The 8,842-nt window shown below is 44.5% G+C and overlaps 1 protein-coding gene across 1 annotated transcript in view; it reads left to right on the top strand.

Annotated features, from left to right (window-relative positions):
- The window catches only part of LOC109471797 (sushi, von Willebrand factor type A, EGF and pentraxin domain-containing protein 1-like), a 36,428-nt gene that overhangs the window by 11,874 nt on the left and 15,712 nt on the right, over positions 1–8,842 (top strand). The gene's annotated exons all lie outside the window — the stretch shown is intronic.

Here is an 8,842-nt window from a genome sequence, read left to right as displayed (position 1 = left end):
GTTAGACATCAGGTAATAAGATACGCCAAAAACAGTTACTTAAGCAACTGGATATGATTTTGTGTAATGAGTAACATAGTTTTATCTATCTATCGAGATTAACCACACATTGTATTGACATCCTCATCACAATATTTTTTGTTTATAGCTTTGCCATGTCCGGCTCTGACGGCTCCAGCAAATGGAGCTCTAAGTCCTGCCGGAGCGAACTCCTACCAGGACGTGGTGACGTTCACCTGTGACCAGGGATACGGACTGAACGGAGCCTCTAGTGTGACGTGCCAGGCGGACCAAACATGGAGTGCACCAATTCCATCATGCCAACGTATGATGGGTTTTAAAAATGGATGTTGTTAACGAATATCTATGAAATCTTTGTCTTTACGTTGACATGGAACATTGTATCAAATCACAAGTGCGTATCTTAAAAGATGTTTCAAAAATAAAATAGCCATATCCTGTATGTGTAGGAGATTGGAAAACTATGTAAAACATGCTGTATGAAATTCTTACTGAGTTACTAACATACGTTTTTCTATCTTTTCAGCTAGACAATGCCAAACACTGACGGATCCAGTAAATGGAGCTCTGAATCCTACCGGAGCGAACTCCTACCAGGACGTGGTGACGTTCACCTGTGACCAGGGATACGGACTGAACGGAGCCTCTAGTGTGACGTGTCAGGCTGACCAAACATGGAGTGCTCCTATTCCAACTTGCCAACGTAAGTACCTCAGTTTTAAAAGAAGGTTTTGCCGTTTAAAACAACGAATAATTTATCTCACATAATTGTTACATTAACAATTAAGAGGTAATTACGTGTAGTGTGTCGATGTTGTTTTCATTTATCTATTGAGATTTGACACATTTTATTTTGGACGTCCTCCTTCCAATGTTTCTTGGTTTCAGCGTTGCCATGCCCGACTCTGACGGCTCCAGCAAATGGAGCTCTGAGTCCTGCCGGAGCGAACTCCTACCAGGACGTGGTGACGTTCACCTGTGACCAGGGATACGGACTGAACGGAGCCTCTAGTGTGACGTGCCAGGTGGACCAAACATGGAGTGCGCCTGTTCCAACCTGTCAACGTATGTACCCAGGTTTTACAACAGCATTTCCCAATTAAATCAATGCATAAATCTGTACTAATTAGGAGTAAATTAGTAATATTTCTATTCATTTATTCATCACGATTTACCACATATTGCGTTTTGGACATCCTTCTTACCGTGTTTTTTGGTTTTAGCGTTGCCATGCCCGACTCTGACGGCCCCAGTAAATGGAGCTCTGAGTCCTGCCGCAGCGAACTCCTACCAGGACGTGGTGACGTTCACCTGTGACCAGGGATACGGACTGAACGGAGCGTCTAGTGTGACGTGCCAGGCGGACCAAACATGGAGTGCGCCTGTTCCAACATGCCAACGTAAGTACCCCTGTCTTAAAAGAAGGTTTAGCCGATGGAAATAATTAATAAATGATTTCAAATAATTGTTTCACTAACAATTAAGAGGTAATCACTAGTAATATATTGTTTTTGTCATTTATCTATCAGGACTTACCAAATGTCGTATTTTGAACATTCTCCTTACAATGCATCTAAGTAGGTTTCAGCGTTGCCGTGTCCGAATTTGACGGCCCGAGTTTGTAACGTTTTTAAAGTAGGTTTAATATTTGTATCTTTTTAGCCAGACAATGCCCTACACTGACGGCCCCAGCAAATGGAGCTCTGAGTCCTGCCGGAGCGAACTCCTACCAGGACGTGGTGACGTTCACCTGTGACCAGGGATACGGACTGAACGGAGCCTCTAGTGTGACGTGTCAGGCGGACCAAACATGGAGTGCCCCTGTTCCAACATGCCAACGTAATATTTGAAACTCATATGTTAAACCAACATCTATCAAAGTTTACATTGTTCACTTCTACCGTATACTGCATGAGATGTACCGAAGAACAGACAAATAGCTGATGGCTGTGGGAGATCGTTTCTGCATTTCGGATATATAAAGAACATACCGTATGGAACAATTTTTTGTCAGGAGCTCATGATAACGAACGTGTTTGCATCTTTTTAGCCAGACAATGTCCAACTCTGACGGCCCCAGCAAACGGTGCTCTGAGCCCTACTGGAGCGAACTCCTACCAGGACGTGGTGACGTTCACCTGTGACCAGGGATACGGACTAGACGGTGCCTCCAGTACCACGTGCCAGGTGGACCAAACATGGAGCGAACCTGTTCCAACATGCAGACGTACGTACTTAAACAAGAAAAGCTGTTAAAAAAGCAGACCCGGTCTGAAAAAAAGAACTATGAAGGGAACGCCAAGTCGGAAGAGCTTTTTAAAAAGCTGGCATTTCGGCATTGTTAAAAGGGAAATTAAAATAATGCCAACAGCGGGATTCCAACCGGCCAATTTAGCTTGCCAAGACATGCAAGACGAAAAGACAATAGTGCAAAAATACAAAAGAATAACGATTTAACTTATTGATATTCCTGAGTAAGAACAATTAAACATTCCTGAGTAAGAACAAGAAAAATATATTAAACATGTTAAATACGCAGTATTTTAATTAACATATACGGTAATCCTCTTGTTGAATTGGACATCCTTTATACGATGTTTCTTGGTTTTAGCATTGCCATGCCCAACTCTGACGGCCCCAACAAACGGTGCTCTGAGTCCTGCCGGAGCGAACTCCTACCAGGACGTGGTGACGTTCACCTGTAATCAGGGTTACAGACTGGATGGTGCCTCTAGTGTGACGTGTCAATCAGATCAAACATGGAGCGAACCGGTTCCAACATGCAGAGGTACGGTCTTGCTTTTTTAGATGATGTTGTGCCTTTAAATGTAGTACAGTGTATGTCAAATGCAAAGTAATTGTTTGAATTTTTAACAATGTAATACAAAAAAGTACTTTTTACCCATTTCAAAATTTTCCTTGGTTCTAGCGTTGCCATGTCCGACTCTGACGGCTCCAGTAAATGGAGCTCTGAGTCCTGTCGGAGCGAACTCCTACCAGGACGTAGTGACGTTCACCTGTAACCAGGGATACGGACTGAACGGAGCCTCTAGTGTGACGTGTCAGGCGGACCAAACATGGAGTGCACCTGTTCCAACATGCCAACGTAAGATGGGTTAAAACATTATTATTGTTATCCAATGTCTACTTCTGGCTGTAAGAGGTTGTTTGGAGCATCTAAAACATACAATATTAGATTCATGATCGGTGTATAACCAAGGTTTATCATCATTTTAGCCGGTCAGTGCCCTAGTTTGACGGCCCCAGTAAATGGAGCCCTGACTCTTGCTGGAGCGAACTCTTACCAGGACGTGGTGACGTTCACCTGTGACCAGGGATATGATCTGAACGGAGCCTCTAGTGTGACCTGCCAGGTGGACCAAACATGGAGTGCGCCCATACCAACCTGCCAACGTAAGAAAAATAAGATATGTTTGAAATTGATATTGTAAAGCAATGTCTATTAATTCTTTCTTCCTACATCAGAGGCACAAGCTATAGTTCATGGCAAGTGTGAATCATTGAAACATTTGAATAAAAAAGACCAACAGTCTTTGGCGTTGTATGGAACCTTTTTTTTTACAACATGCATTTCATAATAATGGTTGATGACTTAACTTAAATCACTGTTTTAGCCCGGGAATGTCCGACGCTCTCCCAACTACCTAATGGAGCTCTAAATCCTGCCGGAGCGAACTCCTATCAGGACGTGGTTACGTTCACCTGTGACCAGGGATACGGACTGGATGGAGCCTCCAGTACCACGTGCCAGGTGGACCAAACTTGGAGTCAACCGGTTCCAACATGTAGACGTACGTACCTAATACGTTTTGAAAGAATGTTTACATTTGAATAAAGCGCATAAAAAGGTCAAATATTTGCTTTGATTTCAAGTACGGTGCAATAAACCGGTATCGGTGTATTCTGGACATCCTCCTCACTATGTTGCTTGGCTTTAGCGTTGCCATGTCCAACTCTGACGGTCCCTGTAAATGGAGCTCTGAGTCCTGCCGGGGCGAACTCCTACCAGGACGTGGTGACGTTCACCTGTGACCAGGGATACGGACTGAACGGAGCCTCCAGTGTGACGTGTCAGGCGGACCAAACATGGAGTGCTCCTGTTCCAACATGCCAGCGTATGATACGTTTTAATTTGGTATTTTAAACAAACGTATAGCAAATCTCTTTTGATACATATGTAAGTTCATTGTAGCATATTATTATTACAAGAGCGAATATTTCTTATGTCATTAGCTGGAGGAGGTAAATTTCAGTGTCTAAAGAGCATACCATTAATGCATCATTTTAAGAAAGAGTTCGTGGCAAAACTTTTCTCATCGCTTTAGCCGGACAATGTCCAACTCTGAGGGCCCCAACAAATGGAGCTTTGAGCCCTGAGGGAGCAACTTCCTACCAGGACGTGGTGACGTTCACCTGCGACCAGGGATATGGAATAGACGGAGCAACTAGTACAACGTGCCAGGCAGACCGAACATGGAGTGAACCGGTTCCAACATGCAGAGGTACTTACATAGGTTTAAGAAAACTCTTTGAAAGAAATGCCTTTAAAAAATGTCCCATACAAACTGTAGACAGTGTACATGTTTTTACTTTTAATCATGGGGTAATAAATTAGTTACCTGGTAATATAGTATTCTGGACATCCTTTTCACAATGCCTCTTGGTTTTAGCGTTGCCATGTCCGGCTCTGACGGCCCCAGTAAATGGAGCTCTGAGTCCTGCCGGAGCGAACTCCTACCAGGACGTAGTGACGTTCACCTGTGACCAGGGATACGGACTGAACGGAGCCTCTAGTGTGACGTGCCAGGCGGACCAAACATGGAGTGCCCCAATTCCAACATGCCAGCGTAAGATGTATAATATATTTGTTATAAAGAAATTTTTATAAAATTTAACTCTATACATCTTTCTTTGATATTACAATCTCGCATTTATCAAATGTTCGAAAAGTAGGAAAATATTCATTTAACTGAAAGAGATCGTGTGGGGTATCTAAACATACTAAAGCAGATTGTCAAACGATTCATGACTGAAGTTCAACCATCGTTTTAGCTGGGCAGTGCCCGACTCTGACGGCTCCAGTAAATGGAGCTCTGAGTCCAACCGGAGCGAACTCCTACCAGGATGTGGTGACGTTCACCTGTACACAGGGGTACGAGCTAGACGGAGCCTCTAGAGTGACTTGTCAGGCGGACCAAACATGGAGCGAGCCGATTCCAACATGCAGAGGTATGTCAATTTTGTTGTACCCTCGTTTATATGTAGTTAAGGACCTTACGAAAGTCGCTGTACATCTGTTGTGTCAATAAAGTTTCCAATGTAAGTGGCTGATTTAAAGATACGAATTATCTTTAGATACAATGCATACTGAATATTCAATACGTGTTTGGCTTTTAATTACATCAATAAACAGATTAAATTTTATTCTTGATATCATCTTTACAATGCCTCTTGATTTCAGCGTTGCCATGCCCGACTCTGACGGCCCCAGCAAATGGAGCTCTGAGCCCTACCGGAGCGAACTCCTACCAGGACGTGGTGACGTTCACCTGTGACCAGGGATACGGACTGAACGGAGCCTCCAGTGTGACGTGCCAGGTGGACCAAACATGGAGTGCGCCTGTTCCAACATGCCAGCGTAAGATGAGTTTCATATATCAACCGTAAATTTGAGAGATGACATGCGTACATTTTTCAAATGTCTGAATAAGGCGAAAAGCAATTTGCCGTCAGAGATTGGACCGAGGGGTATCTAAACATTCCATATAAATCGTCATGGGTTTGTAACTGAATCTTTTTCGTGGGGTCGTGTGGCGTAGTGGCAGAGTGCGCGACTCGGAACTGAGTCCCGGGTTCAAGTCCTGACATGCCACCGATCTTGTGCCCTTGGGAAAGGCATTTAATACGACTGTCCTCACTTAGCTCAGGTGTAAATGAGTACTGTCCTGTCCTGACATGCCACCGATCTTGTGCCCTTGGGAAAGGCATTTAATACGACTGTCCTCACTTAGCTCAGGTGTAAATGAGTACTGTCCTGTCATGTATTTGTCCCGTGTTGGTGGTGGCATTAATATAAGTTGAAAAACTTTAGTGTGCCGTCACCACGTCTGGTGATTACATGTTGGAATAAAAAATAAAATAAAAATAACTGAATCTTTTTTAGCGGGGCAGTGCCCGACTCTGACGGCTCCAGTAAATGGAGCTCTGAGTCCAGTTGGAGCGAACTCCTACCAGGACGTGGTGACGTTCACCTGTGACCAGGGATATGAATTGGACGGAGCTTCTAGTACGACGTGCCAGGCGGACCAAACATGGAGTGCACCTGTTCCAGCTTGTCAACGTGAGTACCTTTATTCTTCCGTGAAAAAAGGGAAACCATCTGTAAGACATCAATTGGTCTAATCTTGTTCAAATTGTTCCGTATTAAATTTATACCTTCGTTTTAGCCCGCGATTGTCCGACGCTGACCCAACCACCAAATGGAGCTCTGAGTCCTACCGGAGCGAACTCCTACCAGGACGTGGTGACGTTCACCTGTGACCAGGGATACGGACTGAACGGAGCCTCTAGTGTGACGTGCCAGGCGGACCAAACATGGAGCGAACCTGTTCCAACATGTAGAGGTGCGTGCATAGGCTTTCAGAAAAGGTTTTGTCTTTGAACACAATGTATTCAAAACGTCCAATAGTTGTTACTCCGTGAAGGAGGTCAGGACCTCCGGACGGAGTGTTGTGATCGGCTGATTTTTCATGTTTGCAGTCAAAACACTGGGTTCTCTTTGTGTATCGGCACGCAATTTTATACGCCGTCTGCGGGCATGCCCGTGTTGATGCACGAATGTGTATTTTTGCCGTTGCTGCTTTCGCGGTCAATGTAATATTGCAGACGCACCCCTACAATTACGAGGCGAATTGAAATGGTCCAGAAAAACGCGTTGTTTGGAATAGCAGTGGGGGGGGGTGGAACTTCATGCAGATACGGGGTGGTTTTGATAAGTGGTTCCAGATGTTTTTGCCCATGCTTAAGAGATGCCAAGTTTTTTGGAAGATGTTCGCAGCCAAAACGCATTCTTCCGTACGTCGCATTTCTGTGTAATTTCGCATGTGGTGTGGCATTATGTCCGGGATGATGCACGTCTTTTATTTTACCGTTAGCTGTTTTGATATTGAAGTAAATGCATATTTTAGAAACATCCCTACTTTTACAATCCTGTGGAATAGGCCGTAGGTTTAGGCAGTTGTCTGGTAGCAGAGGTTCTGTAAGCAGATATCCTGGTTATCTGGCCGGCGGTAGTAACACTCGCGGTGCTTACCGCAACTGTTGCTGGAATTGGCCTGTTCCAGGCGCGCCTAATTAGGTACAGGCACGGTAAGACGGTGGGACTGTCTTTGTTACTAGACACGACCATGATAGTCCGATCTTTATGTGAATGCAATGATTGTGTGTGTGTAATTAAAATGAACTTCGAACTTGAAGCACAGTATCTTTACACGCCCTGGGAGCAGTAATGGATTTAGCTCTTTGTATGTTTTATGCTTGTGACGCGCCCTCATTGTATTAACCGTTGCCTAATTATAATATCTGCACAGTAGGTCTGGCGTTGACGCTTGGGATTTTGTTGAAATATATAAAACTTCACGGAGGATTGTCACCTATGGCTTCTTGTTTTGATTGTCAACACTGAACTAACATACTGGTTACTTCTGTGTTCTAGCCAGCTTCTTTACGATAATTTTTGTTTTAGCGTTGGCATGTCCAACTCTTTCGGCCCCCCAAAATGGAGCTCTGAGCCCTACCGGAGCGAACTCCTACCAGGACGTGGTGATGTTCACCTGTGACCAGGGATACGGACTGAACGGAGCCTCTAGTGTGACGTGTCAGGCGGACCAAACATGGAGTGCACCTGTTCCAGGCTGCCAACGTAAGATGTGTTTCAAATTGATGCTAGAAACAATTTGTACCAAATCATCCTTTAGATCCCTTTTTCTAGATATATATTTTGTACCACACGGTAAGGTTTAAGCATTGTAATGATCGATAAAAATACGACAAACAGTTATCACTATTGTTACTCCGTGAAGGAGGTCAGGACCTCCGGACGGAGTGTTGTAATCGGCTGATTTTTCATGTTCGCAGTCAAAACACCGGGTTCTCTTTGTGTAATCGGCACGCAATTTTATACGCCGTCTGCGGGCATGCCCGTGTTGATGCACGAATGTGTATTTTTGCCGTTGCGGCTTTCGCGGTCAATGTAATATCGCAGACGCACCCCTACAATTACGAGGCGAATTGGAATGGTCCAGAAAAACGCGTTGTTTGGAATAGCAGTGGAGTGGGAAAAAGTTCATGCAGATACGGGGTGGTTTTTATAAGTGGTTCCAGATGTTTTTGCCCATGGTTAAGAGAGCCAAGTTAAGATGCCAAGTTTTTTGGAAGATGTTCGCAGCCAAAAACGCATTCTTCCGTACGTCGCATTTCTGTGTAATTTCGCATGTGGTGTGGCATTATGTCCGGGATGATGCACGTCTTTTTATTTTTACCGTAGCTGTTTTGATATTGAAGTAAATGCATATTTTAGAAACATCCCTACTTTTACAATCCTGTGGAATAGGCCGTAGGTTTAGGCAGTTGTCTGGTAGCAGAGGTACTGTAAGCAGATATCCTGGTTATCTGGCCGGCGGTAGTAACACTCGCCGTGCTTACCGCAACTGTTGCTGGAATTTGGCCTGTTCCAGGCGCGCCTAATTAGGTACAGGCACGGTAATGCTTCGGTCCCAATTGCGCCGGTGCCCGTCGGGGA

This window comes from Branchiostoma belcheri, unplaced genomic scaffold (assembly GCF_001625305.1).
Source record: "Branchiostoma belcheri isolate BF01 breed outbred unplaced genomic scaffold, Haploidv18h27 scaffold26, whole genome shotgun sequence".
Lineage (NCBI taxonomy): Eukaryota > Metazoa > Chordata > Leptocardii > Amphioxiformes > Branchiostomatidae > Branchiostoma > Branchiostoma belcheri.
The sequence above is the reverse complement of the archived record's forward strand: the minus strand, read 5'-3'. Positions and strand labels throughout refer to the sequence as shown.